The sequence below is a fragment of the Nipponia nippon genome, unplaced genomic scaffold (genome assembly GCF_047370975.1).
Source record: "Nipponia nippon isolate SJK-2023a ecotype South Korea unplaced genomic scaffold, ASM4737097v1 scaffold_2, whole genome shotgun sequence".
Classification (NCBI taxonomy): Eukaryota; Metazoa; Chordata; class Aves; order Pelecaniformes; family Threskiornithidae; genus Nipponia; species Nipponia nippon.
In genome coordinates, this window is record NW_028262336.1 from 123,633,729 (window position 1) to 123,652,370 (window position 18,642).

The window sequence follows — 18,642 nt, forward strand, 5'->3', positions numbered from 1 at the left end:
TAGAATCAAAAAATAATTCAGGTTGGAAGGGACCTTCCAGAGTTCATCTCATCCAGCCCCACACTTGAAACAGGTCCAGTTACAGCAGCTTGCTCAGGGCCTTGCCCAGTTGAGTTCTGAAAATGCCCAAGGACTGACATTGCACAGCCTCTCTGAGCAACTTCTTTCAATATCTGACTGCTGTCACGGTGAAGATTTTTTTCTTAATAATGAATTGGAATTTCCTTTGTTGTAATTTGTGTCCATTGCCTCCCACTCCATTGCTGTGCATCCCTGAGAAGACTCTGGCTCTTCTCTATACCCTCCTTTCTGGCAGCTGCAGACAGCAACAAGATCCCTCCTTCCTTTGAGCACAAAGCTTCAAGATCTATATATTTACTTGAAAAACAAGTTCAGAGACATTTAAAAGAAGATATTGTGGGTTTTTAAAAAATATTTTATGGCTATGAAACATTGTGGAGGGGTAAAATATTTGATGGTCAGTTTGTAAGCATCACTTTCTCCATCAATTTTATCCTTGTTTCATATCTTTTTTCCCCATCCTAATCTTCTCTATCCCAGGAAAGGGATACTGCAGTTCAGGAGAGGCACCATAAACAGTGCTCCTGATCAGAATGCTCTGTAAGTGAAGAGTAATTCACAGCAGTCAAATGGACTTGTATCTGTCTGCACGAGCAGCCATAGAGGGATTCATGGAAGGTCTGTGCTAAGTAGCAGCAGGGAACAATTAGAAAATGTGGCTCATTTCCTAAGATCCGCTTTCAAAAGCACATCAGCAGTGGGAAGAAAGGTGGATCTTAGGTCAAAAAGTGCTATTTGCTCCTTTGGCTTTGTTCCCTTGGTTTTATCTCCCCTTAGTTCATGAAACGGATTGATAGCATATATTAAAAATTGTAAAAAAGATATGCATTAATTAAAAATTAAAAAGCTATGTAGATTTATGCAAATCGGCTCATTGTGCAGTGTTCAATCAATAATAAACAGGCAAATTAAGGGTGACCCTCAAGTTTCTGGCAGGCTGCCCATTCAAGAGCTGCAAAGACTGTATGGTGCCAACAGGTTGCGTAGCACACAGCAGCATCTAGCTACCCGGAGATCTCAAACTGAGCATTTGTTCCTGGTTCGCTGACATTCTGACTGCAGGGGAAAAATGTGCTTCAAAAAAAAATTAAAAAAATCTTTACACCACATGTTCACATTCTGCACTTCTTGAAGCTCTAATGATATAACGATAGCCTTTGGCTTCTAGTCAGCTCTGCTTTCACACTCACATGTGCTTGTTGGAAGCTACAGACACTGCCAGGGATGGCTTAACCCCAGTGCCGCAGGACCCTGGGCTGGCTAGAGCTGTGAGGTAGATCTGGAAGACTTTTGCACTCAGAAGAGGGAGGTTTTATTAGAATCCTGAAATTTTTAATTAGACACCTCAAAGGCTATGTTTATAATTAGTAACTCAGATGTTTCCAAGATGATTCCCAGGCCCTGAGGGAGCTGGCTTGGAGCAGCTCATGTCTGTACCACCGAACGCTCCTACTGTCCCAAAGTTTCACCTGTCCCCTGGGGCTGGTCCTGCACCCGGGCTGCTCCCATGTAGTACTGGCCTGGGCCAAAACATGCCAGGGACCCTGCTAATAATTTACCAGCAAGGACAATCACATTCTGGTTTGGGAATATTGCCAAACATTGTTTACTAGCATATATGCTACTACAGTGACTATTTTGAATCAAACAGAGATTGTGCAGGGATTATACACATCTTTCTTCTGGCCCATTATGGCCCCAAAGGCCCCACACTTTAAGCCATTGCTGCTTCTAACTCAGGGGCTCTCTGAGAAGCAGCAGACCCCACATCAGCACTCCTGTTCCCTCCTCCCTGCTCCTCTCTGAAACTCTTGCAGCCTGCGCACGGGCTGCAGGACCCCATCTTCTTTCTGTGATCCTTTCACCTGTCAGACCTTGAAGTTCCTCCTAGCTTTTAACACTTTCCATTCTCCATCATGCAGGAGCTCCCTCCATCTCACCCCAGGGCCTCCATCTGGCCCAGTCTTCTTAAAGGAACTGAAGATAACGGTGAACAAACAAGTAAAAAAACAAATATTGTCTGTCATATCCAGGACTAATTTTAGGCCTTTTAAAATGTCAGAATTAAACCAGAATAAACTGATTCTCTATGATCTTTTTTTTCAGAAAGCTCTAATTTTGGATCTGTATCAAGGTGACATTTGTTTCTTCAAAATTGTCCTCTCCCTGTACCCAAAATAGGGCAGTCATCGACCTCTTAGTCCCCTTGCAAATATAAAAAACATTTTAGCGCTTCCACAAACGTATTCCCTTCAAGGACAATAATTGCAACACACACTTCACGCCCATGGATTAAGGAATTAAGCACATGTCAAGCAGGTAGCTAAGGGTTGACCCTAGGACTGCTATCCTGAAACAGGACTCACAAACTTGGCTATTTAATTTCTCCCTTCTTAGTCACTCTTGATCCAACTCTGCTTTTGTTTACACACCTACATTTTCTCTTGGGTTGCGTGCCCTTAATGTAGGGCACAATCTCCACACTGAACTCCTCAGGTTGTCAGCCTGAATTTATTACATTATTCCATATCATTGAGCAGCATGTCAAGAACCTAGGTGAATGCTGAGAGAGTACTTAAAAGATAACAAACTATTATTATTGTATTCCCTCAAAGCTCTGGTGAAAATTCAGTTACCTTCTGCTTTTAAGTGAAAAACACAATTTCTGTTAGCCACACATTTGTAGTCGCAAGCCTCTGGGTAGAATTTGCCACTCAGACATCCCAGGACGGAGGAATAGGAGCCTGTTGTGAAGATTTGCTGGGTTTAGCTGAGGAGATAATTTTGCCTCTGTCCTTACATATGGTTTGTTGAGTTTTTGTTCATATAATCATTCAAGCGAAAACTACAGCAGAACTTGCCTTCAGAGGAAGAAAACAGAAAACTGCCAGGCACCTTCACAATATGAAAAAATGCTACCGAAAAAATGCTACCTAAAAAAGGTACTTTTGTCACCATGGATGCAAGCAACTGTCATCAGGGACTCCCTGTTAACACTGGGGTCACGGCCACAGTTTGGAGGTTGAGTCCATCATCTGCACCTCCAGTTTATATACCCGTGGCTGAAATGTAGGTCAGGTCTTCAGATAGCTTCATACCAGGCCGTGCCAATGGATCCTCCAACTCACTGCTCTGCCATCGCAGATCCTAATGACCAATCTTTAGTAGTGACAGACACAGCTCTAGAAAGAGCAGAAGAGGCTCAAAAGTTCTTCCTGGTTCCATGGTGAAATAAAGGAGTCAGAAATAAACAGAAAAAATGCATCACCTGATGTAAATCAGAAGGTATCAAGTATAGAAAATTATAACAGGTTCTAAAAATATGAAAGATATACAGCTGGCAGGACTAAGAACAATAAAAAGGACTGTTTCAGTCTATTTGGATGGAAAAAAGCTCTGAGCAATGGTGTAGATCCATCATTAGGTGAAGACAATAAAATTCTTAACAGTAATGCAGAACACAGGGAACTATTCATAAATACTTCTATTCAGGTTTTGGAAAGAAATAGGATGATGTACTTTTTTTACATGAAATGGATTAAATACCTGTCTGTAATTAGTAGAGTGCTTATTAAAAACAAAGTAAAAAACCTAAACATTATTAATTGGGAATAGAAGATTATATATAAGAGTTCTAAGAGTTCTCAAAGTGACAGATGAGGATACATCTGGTTTACAGATTTTCCTCCTTAGTGCACCTTGGTCTGCTGAGGAAGCTCCAGCAGGCTGAAAGAATCGTGATCCAGATGGACGGAAAAGATGCCTGGGTAAGCACAGAGTAGCCAGCCTAATATCAATGCAATTAAAGTAATGACAAAAAAATTAAAGATCGGAACATAATACCATCCACATGATTTTATTGAAAATATGTCTCCTCAAAAAAGCCTTATTTCTGACTTTAAAAAGATGACCAATTTAAAAAACTCTTTAAATATAATAGTGTTCCGTGAAGTGTTCAAATTAACACTACAGGCTGTGTGCCATATCATATCAGTAAAACCCATATTAAGTTACAAGGAAATGGCTTGTGTCTCAAAATGTTATTTAAAAGCACAAAATGATTCCTGAATGAAGATATTTTCAGTGGCGTTTCACAGGGATAAATACAAGAACACATATTTTTCAGCACTTTCATCAATGCTTTTGAAAGCTAAGCCTCTTTTGACTAAATCTGAGGCTAGGACAAAGACTGGTAGAAAAGTTAATAACAATTAGAGAACATCAGCCATATTTTATGATCTAGTTCATTTCTTAAGCTAGTCCCAGTTGAATGAAATCTGTCTGAATATATCCAGCTAATATGATATATATATAATGAAACAAAGAATGAAAGCTATTGCTATGAATGCTTTAAAACAGTGACACTAAAAGGGATTTACAGTAAAAACGGCTGGGCAATTCACATGGGTTACGTGTGCTTAGACTGAGCAGAAAATTGAGTAAAATGCAGACTAGAAATGTGTATTTGGGTACTGAGGACACTGGTACTAAAACCCTGAAAGAAATTCTGTTGCCCAAAAATGACAGTGAAACACTGGGGCAGAAGCCAAAACAGCCACAAGGAAAGACAGCTGAAGAGGTGAAGAAATTTGTTATGAAGGTTTTTAGCTTGGCAATGAGAAAATAGAGAAGTTGTAACATAGAGCCACTTTCAGGAGGCAAAATATTAGATACTTAACGACTTTCATTTAGAAAGGCATGAAAAGAAGAGATTAGGAATTGGAAGACAGAAAAATTCACATGGGAAATAATGCACATATTTTAATATCTATTAAAATGAATATCCATTGGAAGAAATTAACACATGAATTGCTGAATTCTCCATTTCTCTGTGCCATCAAATCAAGACAGAATGAACTAACTTCTCAAAGATAGGTTTCATCTTTGGCTTTACTCACATGGAAAATACAGTTTTGTTCTAGCCGATTTTTGTCCTCAGCAGCATGGTACCAGTGTGAAAATTAAGACCGTGTGGTAGACAGGTATAACAGTGTAGGTGATCCAAGCCTGTATCATGGCCTTGGAGACTATTAACTGAATCCTAGGAAAATTACAACATTGCATTCCTTTAAAAAGCACTGAAGGGTGAGTTTCACCTGTTTTCTCCTTAAATAATTTAAAAGAAGCTTTAATTCTATATTAGTAGAATTTTAGAGTAGAACAACATCTTATACTGTATTTTCAATGCTTTCATAGATTCACCTTTTTAGTTCTCTCTCTTTAGAAGCCAGGATATTTTTGCAGCTCCTCCTCATCCTTTTGCATGTGTCTGCTATACTGTGGGTGCAGGTAATTACATTTATGTGTCTAAACACCTGATCTTGTGGATCCCAGGCCCTGACAATTTGCATTACAGCTCCCAAAACTGTGGAACACAATTTCCTCTGTGAAAAAGAGAGGAACTATGAAGAAATGGAAAGTTAAATAATATTGCAAATTCAGCTCTCATGTTAAAGTCATTCCTAAATGGAAAAATAAAGCCAACAAACATATAGTGGGAAAGGAGAGATTAGGAAATTACCTCCGATTTATGATTCAAAGAATGCCCAGAATGGTAACTTTATTAATATAAACCAGTAAAACACAAATATATTCTTAACACAATTTGTACGATTTGAATAGCTTTGTGAGCTATTGCTCTAGATTTTTACATCTGTGGAAACACAATTGGTGCAGCCCTCTTATGACGTTATAGGAGTTCACCAAATATGGGTTTTATTTAAATGTTTGTGAATTTTTTTCATGTTTTAACAGTTTTAGTGTCTCAAAAGCAGCATTTTGATAAAAAAAAAAAGAGACTCCTTCAAAATTTGCTTAACATCGCTTGCATTAAATGAAACTACTCTAAACAGTAGGCAATTTTAGGCAAAAAGGCACAAAACCCCAATGTATATGAGAATCTCTGGAATATGTGAAGTATAATAAAGCAGCCAGAGTGCTTCCTCCCAGCTTTGCCTCCTTGAAGTCACCAGCACCACCATAATGGTGCTCTGGTTGAGCTCTTCATCTTCCCCAAGCACAAGCTCTCTTCTGTTTTCTGTGTCATTCCTAGTCCCCTTTGCACCTCTGTACCTTAGCAAGTATAACTTAATCCTCCAAAGCACTTTGGGATCATGAAATGAAATGCATTTGAGATGTGTAGCTACTATTATGAACTAATTAATGATACTTTAAGGAACAGAAATGCAGGCAGCAGCAATGTGGTTTGTTCTTTGCTACAGTAAGGTTTGCAATAAAAGGAGCAGTCATATGGAACAAAGATGTCCTCTTGTAACCAAGCAATGCACATCTCTTCTGTCATCTACAATTGGCAATAATTCATGTCAGAGCTCCGCAGGGCTTCAGGATAAAAGTAGGCTGGCAGAGTTGCCCCTCTCCTCGAAAACGGAGTCAGATACTCAGTACAGCAGGAGATCTGCCTTCTCATATGTAGTTTACTTCAAATAACCCCATTGTAGATATTCATGCAGGAGGAGAGGCTGAGACACTTGCGTTTGCTCAGCCTTAAGAGGAAAAGGCAAAGAGGGGATCTTTTTTTCTGTCTGCATCTGCCTAATGGGAAGGTCTAGAGAAGATGGACAGAGACAATTCTTAGAGGTGCACAGTGAAAGGATGAGAGGCAAACCCCACAACTTGCAGCAAGGGCGAATTCCAACTAAACCTAGAGGGGAAAAAATCACCATGAGGGTGGTGAAACACTGGAAGAAGTTACCCAGAGAGGCTGTGGATCTCCATCCTTGGAGATACTCAGAACTTGCCCGAGGAAGGCCCTGAGGAGCCTGGTTGAGTTGGCCCTGCTTTGAGCAGGGCGTTGGAATAGATGATCTCCAGAGGCTCCTTCCAACCTGAATTATTCTGTGATTCCCTGTAATTCCTGGATAGATTTCAAAGCATTCCCTATTGGTCTAACTCTGCTCCTGTTAACATTAGATTATTGAATGTTTTTGGAAAACTCCATCCCCTAGCATCAGTAATATATGGCCTTAAGGGAAGCAACTTCCTCACACTATTTTTCTTTCTTTGTGCTTCAAAAAAGTATTTATATGTACTTTTTCTTCTGTCTAAGTCATGATTTTCAGCTAGATACATAATTATTTCCACAGTATTTAATTGTAATATCAAGCAGTTGGCATTGAGCCTTTCAAAAGAGGCCCTACCTCTCACTGACATCCCTTAATTTCACAGAGATCTGCTTCCCTTTCTACAACAAACGTAAACTCTTCATGTTTTTAACAGATTGGTTTTTTTTTTTCTTTTGCTCTTCGACCACAACTTCACTCAGATTCTGATCACCTGGGAAGATGTCACACAGCTCTGAAGAGCCAACATCACATTTGCTGCTTTTAAGGAAGGACACTCCTTCCCCTGTCTGCTCTTTCCCTTCCCTTCTGACAGGTCTGATGTTAATCTGACAAGTCGCTAACCACACCAGAATTTGTTTTTTATTTTGTTTTTTAGTTTGCTTCATTTTCTGGTCATTTAGAAAGCTGAATTAGCCGGTGCAGAGGCAGAAGAACACCAGAACACTGCAAGGGAGCAGAGAAGAGCAAGAAACTCTCCAGTATCAGTGAGCCCATTACATTGGCTTGCACTGCTTAACATAATTTCATATTTAGGCTGAGATTTGATGATGCAATGACTTCTACAATGTCTACAATAAAGACACGTATATCTGGCTCAGTCGTTTACACTGCCCTAATAGTCAATGGATATAAATTAGTAGATGCTTAAAACAGATCACACGGATCTTGGTCTACAACTGCTTGCTCTTGACTGTAAAGGAAGTCTAGGGATAAGATTTGGTTGCCTAAGCATGGGAGGGTGGTACCACGGGTGATGCCCCAACTATCTCATTCGGCCTGAGCTGCTGCGAGCTCCTGCACCGTATCTGCCAGCCCCGTGCTGGTCCCTCAGACACTGCTGCCCATCACCCTCACAGGGAGTCACTCCTGCTGCAGTGGGAGCTGCATCACTACAGGTATCCACATGGAGGAACTCAAATTTAGGAACCTTAATCTTAAATTGATGCCCGCACCTGACATGAACTGTGAGCTGAACCCTGTCTTCCATGTAAATGAGGCATTTCCAGGCAAGTGAAATGGCCCAAAGAATTTTCCTCTCCCCTTCTCCATAATTTTGAGAATCAAAAAATGCCTATTCTTGTATAATTTCAGCTACGCAATTGGGAGATTTCCTCTCTTTTTTGTAAGAAAAAGAAAGAAAAGAAAATGCAGAGAATTGAGTAAATTAACATATTTTCATTGCTTGTAATCAAATCCTATACTAAAACTGTTCCAGAAGCTTTCAGAAAAATAAGATAGAAGTAGAATCCAAATGCTTCGTTTTTTGCTGGAAGCATTTTTATTAAACTGACTTAAGACAAAACATGCAAGCTTTAAAAAGTAAATATGTACCTCATGTAAAAATTACCTTATAGTTATAGTTACGTGTGGGAATATCTCCAGATTTGCACATTTTCTGAACCTCCTAATCCTGAAGAAAAGAGATGAAATTTTTCCTCACTTTACACCTCCACATTTTGAAAATCAAGATACAAGCTGCTAAGTGTGTACAATCAGTTCTGAAGAGTTTCACAAATGATACCGACCTCTCCTTCTCATTTTCTGATCACAGCCACCACCACTAATTTCTGGGGAATCACAGGATGCCAAACATTGCTTGCTTAAGTCTTTAAATAATCACCAGTCAAATGCCTCTCCAAAAAAGCTCGTTATGCCTCTAAAGTGTAGTAGTCTGGAAAGATTATGACCAGCACTTTTAAGCATGCCCAGTGATCTAAGAGCTCAAATGACCCACTTTGGGTCTGATTTGCGTAAGTAGGAGCATTTGCAGTTACTGGACCTGCACATACTCACAACCACCAAACATTAGTTGAGAATATGAAAGTTAATTGGGCTGGAATTACACCGACATGACTCATGTTGAACACCCAAGAGCTGAACCACAATTTGACAGGTCAGCCAGTGGCTAAGGAATGAACTCCCAACACAACTGAGGTAGTCACAGACCTCACCAGATTTGCTTTTAAACATTGTTTTTCATCTTGCTTTAAATAATATGAGTACGTAGTAATATGCATGTACAGATAACTTCAAAAATCCAACCGAAACACTTCTCTGCCCACACTGTTTTCCTTCAAAAGGTGAGATGAGAAGAACCGTTGCTGGCATATGTTAGTTAGTTACACTAATTAATGCAGACCTGGAAGGTGTTTTGAAATTGCAGTGATGACACAAAACCCACCAGTTTATAGCTATGTAAAATCAATAGCCCTTTTTCAAAAGCTTTCTGCTTTGCCTGCCCTTTGGATACATGACATTATATAATCCATGACTCCAGTAAAGGAGACTGATGCTATCCACAGACAAGACCTCATGATTTTCTGTAAGTTTTATACAACTGAGTAATCATATTCAGCCTCAACCAGTACACGTAAGAATGAGTAATTTATTTTCTAAATAGGATGCTAAGAGAGAACTCTTCCTACAACTACTGTCCTACAAACATCTGACTTCTGGACATAGTGGTTTTATTGCGTAGTCTGAATAGCACCACTTCTGCTAAAGCTTAGGAAAAAATATTTTCAGGATTGCTGCTGCAATAGCATTTTTGATAGAATAGATCAAACGGATGAAAGTCATGAGTCAATTCACATCACAGGCAGAGCAACTATTCATTTGCCTAAACACACCATGTAGACACACTTTAAATTATGAACATTTTTTTTTTTAATTCTCTAGCAAGTCAATTAACCACCACAAAATGGAGAAATGAGCATTTGATGGGAACTACAGGGAGAAGACAGCAGCTGCTTGATAAAATAAGAACAGAAACCAAATTATGAATCCAGCTTTGTAAAATAGTTAAGCAGCTCTATGGCCCAGCTACAACCTGGGACAAGTCCAGTGTAAAAGATTAGGTAAAAATTCAAAAAAAGCTTAAATGGTCTCCACTCCGAAAGTCTGAAAAGTAGTCAGAGTCTAAAGATGCAAGGTACGCAGTCAGATTTGTAAAAGCGGTTAGGTAGATGTCTAACTTGATATCAATAGTTGTTACTGAACACACCTATTTGGTGGATTCTTGGACATCTTTTTAAGTACCTAAGAAGAAATATTTGTAATTTGATCTTAGAAGCCTTGAATATTTTTACTCAAAGCCAAAGACATACTCACTGCTAAAAGCTTCAGTCATTTTTAGAAATGGAAAGCATTCTCCTATGGATGCTATGGTCTCATGGATGCTTTTGAAAATTTTAGCCAAAGTCTTCTAACTACATATAATTAAAATTATTTTTCCTGACCTAGGTAGGATTATTAATGTGTAGCAGAGTAAATTCTATTCCACACAACTAAATCTTCTGCTCAAGCTTTCATATCACGTTTCAATTACTGCAATTTCTTTTTCTCTGTCACTGGCAAATGAAATCTTGTTTCACTGAAATCTATTGAAAATTAATTTTCCTAGATCTTTGCTTTGATCAGCTTTTCCATGAGACATACAAAACTGTAACAGTGTTTAATTTGGTAGTATTATTAGGCTGCAGTCCATCTTACTGATCATTATTGTCTTACTGTTTTCCTTGCACTCTGTCTTCTGCCTGTCTGCAAACATCTCTAATCACATCTGTACATAAAATATAACTGGTTTGAGCAGGGGTGACATGTAGATTCTATATTTCTCAAAACCGTGTAGAAAAGGAACATGTAATTAAGGGTCACTGGGATAATACAAATAAGCAACAACACCTAACAGCCTCTGGTCTTTGGAAAGAGTGAGTTGTTTTCGAAAAACTGATTTTATATAGATTCATGTGTGTGCGCACACATACACCTGTATGAATAATGGGATATATATTATCCCATCTTCTCACGTTCAGCAGAGTGGACATTGTCAAATATTATTGTGCAAATACTTAAAGATTGTTTCATCCTAAGAAAAACATCACATTGGAGAGCAACGTGTTCAAACGTTCACAAAGCAGCCCAGCACTGAAACATCTGATGGGTTTGTAATAGACTGTGTCATTACAATCCAAAAACTGCAAACGGGAACATCTTGTTGATTTTGTTTGTGATAGACTTGTTGATGGATTGTGAGGGCTGACTGAAGGAGATGATTGTTATTTTGTGAGCACAGTTTGTACCTGTATGGGGAGTAGCAATGACCATCTTACTTGACTGAAGGCCAGAGAGTCTGAACCAGGATCCTGCAGCCCCTTGTGTGCCGCAGACCAGTGCCGACCTGGAAGTGCCTGGCGGCCTCTGGAAGATGCTATTTTCTGCAGCATCCTTTCATAACAGGAACACTAGTTTTAAAGATTAATGATAAATCCCACCAGCCCACCTAGACTGCTGAAGAAGACAGCAGAAAGATCGTGCCTATTAAGTATTTCAAATGCGGACAAAACCACGTTTTTAACTGCAAAACATATTTACATGTTAAAAAAACCCCACATTCCCCCAAAACAAATAGGTTTGGTGCAAACCCCAGAGTGAGTCAGGCAGTATCAGATGGGGGCTGGGGGTGCCTAAGCCTTCATTAAATAGAAGAGAGCCTGATACAATGTTTTTTATGCTGAAGCACAACCTAAAGTGTATATGGAAAGTGTGTTGCCATAGGAACCACTTTGCTGAAATGGGTAGAAGTGAAGGGCAGGGGGGAGAGAAGCGGTTAATGAAAGGGGGAAAGTACTGAATACTACTGCACACGAGAAGCTGTTGAATTTGTGAGATGTTAGCCAGATGTTAATAAGGTGATTAAATTCAAAAAAGCGTGGCAGAAAAGGTGAACATAATCCAGTGACTAACTGGGAGGAAGAGAGCTAATTGTAACAGAACAAAACAAAACAAAACTATAGTCAGCTTGCAGCACATACAGCTACCCAAGTACCAACAAAAAAGTAGAACAACATCAATTTTATGAAACTGACTCCAAACCAAGATGACGTGTAAACTTTATAACACAAGGAAAAAAAAAAAAAAAAGAAAAAGAAAAAGAATTACTATTAGTTTTGATTTTCTTGCAACACTAATTTAAAAAAAAAAACAATTCAGGAACCACTTATAAAGAAGGTAATTTCTAGAATTCAGTCACTTAGTGCACACAGTGGGTAGTACAGATGGCTAATAAAGAGTTGCTGGAGAATGTGAAACCAGGGATATATTCCCTTGGTATATACCCCTTTAGACTCCGAAAGATGAAGAGTGTCGCCCTCTACTTGAGTTGCAGTAATAAGGAAAATAGCACCTCTAAAACACTGTTATCATCAATAACCACGTTACTAACAGTTAATAGCTCTAGGCTGACTAAAAGTAGAGACCTGCTGTGCTATGAATTATATACCTAGAGAATAGCTGTCTCCTCCTTAGAGATAAATAGATGAAAAAGGCACAGGCTGTGGAGAGAGAATAACACACAGAAACAAATATCAATTATCTTAGTATCTCTTGTGCAGAGAGTTAATTAATGGGCAGAGCAGTGTAGGTAGATGGGGCCTTTTGAGGGATAACGAGGGATGAGGTGAGGATTAAAGAGGAAGGCAAACAATCCTGGAGCAAAGCTGAAGCACAAAGTTCAGGTGGGGGGGGAGAGGGTAGGAGGTGAGAAGACACACTCAGAACTGCAAGACCTGCAGGGGAAGAAGATGCTCATGTGGTGCTCAGGGACGCTGGTGAGGTGGAGTCCCCAGGTCACTCTGTCTCCTCCAGAGCAGGAGAGAAGAGATGTGAGGCAGATCTTGCCTGCTGGCAGCGGGGGGAGCTGGGATTCAGGCCAAGCCTCAGCTGTCCTGCCTTGCTCTGCTCTGCTGCAGCAGTCAGGCCAGGACAAGCCCTGATAGCAAGTGTACCTGAAGCCCAAGGAGGAATTCACAATGCATGAAAATCAAGTAGAGGAAACGAAAGGCTGCATTATGGAAAACCTCTAAGAGGGCTTCCAAATTAAAACATACAGGGCTCTGCCCTAATATGATACAGGATTAATGAGCATGCAGAAATAATCCTTTACTCTTTGCTTGCAGCAAAGAGAATACACAGAGATAGAATACTGGCTGATTTATTTGTAATACTGTAAGGGTGGTTACATGGTTTTGATTTATTCCTTATATCATAAAGGAAATGCTAGAACAATGCCTACAAAATACACTGCAATAATATAAGTTTTAGGTTTTCTTTTTTCTTTGGTGGCAATAGTTATACCAATCAAACTGTCAAGATTAAATCAGATTTTATTAATTCATTTTATAAATGAGCCCTGTTCTTAAACTGTAATCTACAGACTAGATCTGGAATTCCTTATTTAATTCTCGGGCAAAACTCTTATTTTAGATCACAATTTGCTAAATAATTGCTAAATGAAACCTTAAGTTATACTATCTATTTCTACTATAATTTTATGTTCGCTGTAGAATGTATATGCTTTGAATCACAGAACTTGAACGTAGAGATTCAAATAATATCAAATATGTTGATAGATTTGAAAATCTATAAAAATGCATATGTATTTAAATATATGTATAAAGTGAAGAATCTGAATAATTTCTTAAACTGTGTATTATCATTAAACTATGAGAGATGCAAATAAAAAGATTCTCTACAGCTTAAGAAGTGTATAGAGGTGATTCAATTTTCATTTTATACAGGGAAGTAAGGAAGGAGGAAAGAAAAGGATTATACAGCCCTTAAATAGCTATGTTAGCTGCTCAAATTTTCAAGGCAACTAACCATTTGAAGCCACGAGGCTTTGGCAATTTACAAACACTAACCATTTGCTCTTCAGTTTCCAGAAATCAACTGCATTGAAAAGACACCCAAACCCCATATGAAACAATATGAAACAAAATGACGGAGCCACAGCTAGGACCATCAGTAAGGAAAGAAGGTCACAGCAAGCAGCAATGGTAGTTTCTCACATTTCAGAGAACCTTTTTGGTTTCCTACAGTGACATGAGAAGCTTTATTCCCAAGGAACATGTGTCCTTTCTCATTATTTTCTGTGCTTTTAAAGGGCTGGAACTGGATCTCAGCAGCAAAACTTCGTCAGTACATCTGTGTCTCACATTGGAGATGATTTCCCACCTGATTTATTTTTCTTTTTAACTGTACATTTCAAAGTATTGCTAGCATTTCCTTTCTAAAACCTGGGATAGCATTTAAAATAATAATGAAATAACTCAGTCTTGGTAAACTATAATTCCCAGAGCCTTATTGAATTTGCATTATCCGTTGATGTTTCCAAAAAGAGCTGAAACTAGAAAGGAGTATGTTAGCAGCCCTTCATTTCAGAAAGATACTCCATTATAAAAGTTTCTCCCAGACATGTATCTGAAACAAACTGGTCAGAATAAACTGCCTTAGGGTACCTCTAAACTATATCTTTATCTATTACTGACTATCCATCCATCCTAACTAGGGATTATTTTTTTTTCCCTGTAGTTTTATACAAAGAATTTACATTTGCATGCTTGCTGTGAGTGCAGTAAAAGCTCACTGACCTGCATGTAAAAGAAACAGCCCCTGTAGGGCAGAAAAAACAGCTGTAGAAAAATGACTGCCACACACATACCCAAATAATTCATAACGATTAATGTTATTATTATAAATCCCATGGAAAGGAATAATGCTTTGCGACTTCTTATGAAGTGTTGCCCTCAGCAGAATTTTTAGCACTGTTAATAGTTAATACAGGGCACATCACTGTACTCCATGGTCCCTCATCAAAATCCATTCCCCACTGGAAAATGCAAATTACAGATGAGACTCCAGGGATCTTAGGAAGAAGAAAGTCCCTCAGAGCCAAAATCAACAGCAGGAGGATTCTGCAATAAAACTCAAGTATTAAGTGAGACTACAGTAGTTAATTGAGACTACAGTGTGGTATAACTGGAACAGATTTCCTACTGAAACTAAACATCTGTACTAATATAAGAAAATAGCCACAGGACAGATTTCCCTTCTTATCCCCTGTAAGCAGGCATTGGCACCTCTCTAGGAGAGCAGACCCATGCAACACTTTTGCTGTGCCAGCACTGCCACTAAAATAGTCAAAAGTTTCTCTGATGGAGGTTTAGCACAGCAGCCCATTACATCGAAACATTCCTGGTCAAGGGGAAATCACAGAAATATCATCTCTTGGGCTCCTCCGGCTTCAGTCAGAATGAGCTGATCCCATTGGGAAACTCATATAAAATTCCCGTCTTTAAATGACCTTTCACATGCAGAACTTGCACCACAACCCACAACTGGACAGATAACAAACCATGCTGACCTTTCCCGTCTTCATCTGCCCATATAGGATTTCTGCTCCTTAGGACAGGGCTTGTCTAGACAGATGTTTTTATTCTTATTTTAGTGGCTTTAAAAGAAAAGCACAACCTAACTATTGCTGTGCTTCCCTATCCCAACCCTTTTAGTCACTGCCCTTCTTCCCCATGTGTTTGCTAATTGTTAGTTCAGCTGGCACCTGTGTTTCATAGGTCTGTAAAGCATCATGAATGCTCATAGCATGGCTTAAGCGTGCAAAAACAATTATGCTATTAGTATCTTCTACAGCCATAGCCTGATTTCATTAACTTCTAACTTGGAAACTACTAAGAGCCACAATCAAAGCTGAATTTCCTCAGAAAAATCATAGCAGTGGCTTTCCAGAGGTACAGAGCACTGCAAACACAGAGCTTTGTACTCTGAGAGTACTGCTTGCAAAGTCACTGTGAAGAGGAAAGATGAAGACAGTATTTGGACCTATTTTTATTAAAGCCAAGGAGAAAGCAGGGAGAAAAGTTAGGTGCAAAGCTACCATATAAAACTTTGTGAATCTTAAGATCTTCCTAGAGCATACATGCACAAATCAAGGCCTTTGGACACAGAGAGAGACAAACAATTTCAGGCGTATCTCACCAGCCTCTCAGACCACCGAGCCACCCTTTTGCAGACAGACTTCTACTTGCTCTGAAGCGCTGTGAGCCAGCCAGATGTGAACCAGCTCTGAAGTAGCAGCTACTAGTGGTCCTACTGCACCTAGGTGTCTGTTAGTACTTCTAGGAAGCAGCATTATTTGCCTGTCCACAGTGCTCTTTTAATTCTCCTGTGCAGCTTTTGCATCGGAGCTTGCTGCTGTCCAGATGCTTTGGGGTGGCCAGTGCAGCCAGTGTGACCTTGGCCTCTGCCCCGGCGTGTCCCCACACCCCAAGGTACACCAGCACCACTCCTCCACTGCACGAGGCCAGCTCCGAGAGATCACCCACTGAAAACAACCAAATAATTCTTTCTCCTTTTTTCTTTTTTTTCTTTTTCTTTTTCTAAATAAGTTTAGTTTTCTGTTGGATTCGCTCCCTGGGCTGGTTCCACAGTGGCATCGCTCAGCCCTAAACCAGTTGTTCTGGCATCGCTGGGGCAATTCATCGACTCGGCCTTGGATATGTTTCAGAATCAGTAGAAATGCATTATGTAGGTGCTTATCTCTCTGTTGTCCACAAAAGAAAATTAGGTAACTAAGTTACCTATATTTTATACAGCTAAAATTAGATGAGATTAATATTATTGTCTGAGTTCCTTTCTTCCTGCTCTTGGTAGTCCTTCATGTAACAGGGAAACGTCTGGAAGTATTCATGTTGAAAGCAGTACATTTTTTCTCAAAAAGACTCACTTTCAGTTAATTAGGATAATCTAATCTTAAAAATTTTTAAAAATTATGATCTGTTTTACTTGGGAATTATCTTTATTATGATTTTTCAATATTTTGATCTTCAGTTATAATTATTAGTGGGTTGTCATTAGCTTTGCTTCCTAGTTTTTTGATCTCAACAGCATGCAGAAGAAAACTCATTTCCCAGAAGGTTCTAGTGACTAGCATGGTTGATATAATCAGGAGAGTTTCTAAGGAAAAGTCAATCCTGTTTTTGCAATGAATAACAACTTCGCAAATTTGAAAACAATCATTGTGTTTCCGAGGGCTGATTTTCCTCCAGGAAAGGAAATTAATCAGAAACACAGCAATTAGCAATCATGAAAGGATAAATTTAATGAAATGACAAAATATGAACATAGGTGAACAATAAAGGATGCCTTGCAGTGCCATATATTGGCACAGCGTAAAGTGGGGGGGAGGACTCCCATAGTCTGCAGTTTCTCTTTCATCTTCGTGTTTCCCCATTAAGACCGAACATGCTATAACTCTGATTGATTTAAGGGTTATGTTGGAAGGTACCAGGCTCTAGGTAAGCTTAGTGGAGAGAAAGGAAAGAGGAAAATTACCATCGCTGATGAACACAGACAGCAAGTCAGACATTGATTACAGTGATTATAACGGTGGATTATAGCCTCCACCTGCGATGCAGGACCAGCCCTCAGCCTGCCTCTGCCAGCTCCTTCTTTTTGCTTCCTATCAGCTCGTAAGAAGGAGTTTTTAAGCAAAGAGTTTGGGTTACTTGCAGGGGTGGGAAGGGTCAGGATCCATGTGGGGTTTGTGTGTCTGGTAAGAGATACATGGAAAGGTTCAGGGTCTGCATCTCTGATATTTGCTTGGAGAAGAGCTGCATCCCCCATATGCCTTTTCTCCTCTCCCTTTTACTCCTCTCTATCTGCTTTGCCACATCATGACTTAATATTTAGATTATTCCTGTCTTTCTATATTTTGTTCCTGCTCGTAGTCTTTCTTTAGGACTTCATATTGCTTCATTTCCCTTTCCTACGAAGGAGCACACAGAGCTTTGCCACAATTACCTCTCCCATAATGCCCGACTGAGACAAACTCCCTGATTTCACATGACATCCAAATGTCTTTAATCTCAAATCACCCCCTAAAATTACTCTTTTCCTCATAGCATGCACAAGTATGTCTGCTTAGCCTGTATCTCACTCAAAACAAGGGCTAACTAAATATTTAAACAAAACAAAGTATTCAAAGAAAGAAGTAATTCAATCAATTACATCCTCATTAAAGTTTTTACTATTTCCTCATTTTCTTAAGGTTAGAGGCAATGTCTTTTTTATGTAATTGAGTTGACAAACAATTTTAGTTTGCTAAACCTTCACAGCTAGACTTTCCTGTCATCTGTAAACTAGTTTCAGCTGATAAAGAAACATAACAGATGCATGGAAACCTGTGGTCTGATTCAGATCTTGAATCAGAAACTTTTACCTTCTTGACTGAATCATACGCTAACATAAAGAACAATGTGCACTTTCTGATTTACCAAAATTAAATATTTCTATCCTTTTTTTTCCCTAGACTTTATTCATAACTCATAATCATTGCCTAATTGCAGTAAACAAACAAAACCCAAACTCGCTGAGACTAAGAGCACAGAACCAGTAGCAGGGATACTTCAAAAGGACTTGCTAGTGATACAAAAATAAGATTTAGAAATGGAATAGATAGTGATGATTCAGTGCCTTCCAAAGAGTCAGTCTGCAATTACAATCTCTGTGCTTGGAATGAATGGGGGCAAAAAAATAAAAAGACTGGCAATAGTCCAGACTGTCAATCCAATTCTGTGTCAGTCCTGTTTAGTTGGGCTTGATGGCCATGTTAGGTGAGGGAAAA

General features: G+C 39.3%; 1 protein-coding gene across 21 annotated transcripts in view; it reads right to left on the reverse strand.

Annotated features, from left to right (window-relative positions):
* Positions 1-18,642, reverse strand: part of DLG2 (discs large MAGUK scaffold protein 2) — a 1,061,109-nt gene that overhangs the window by 139,860 nt on the left and 902,607 nt on the right. The gene's annotated exons all lie outside the window — the stretch shown is intronic.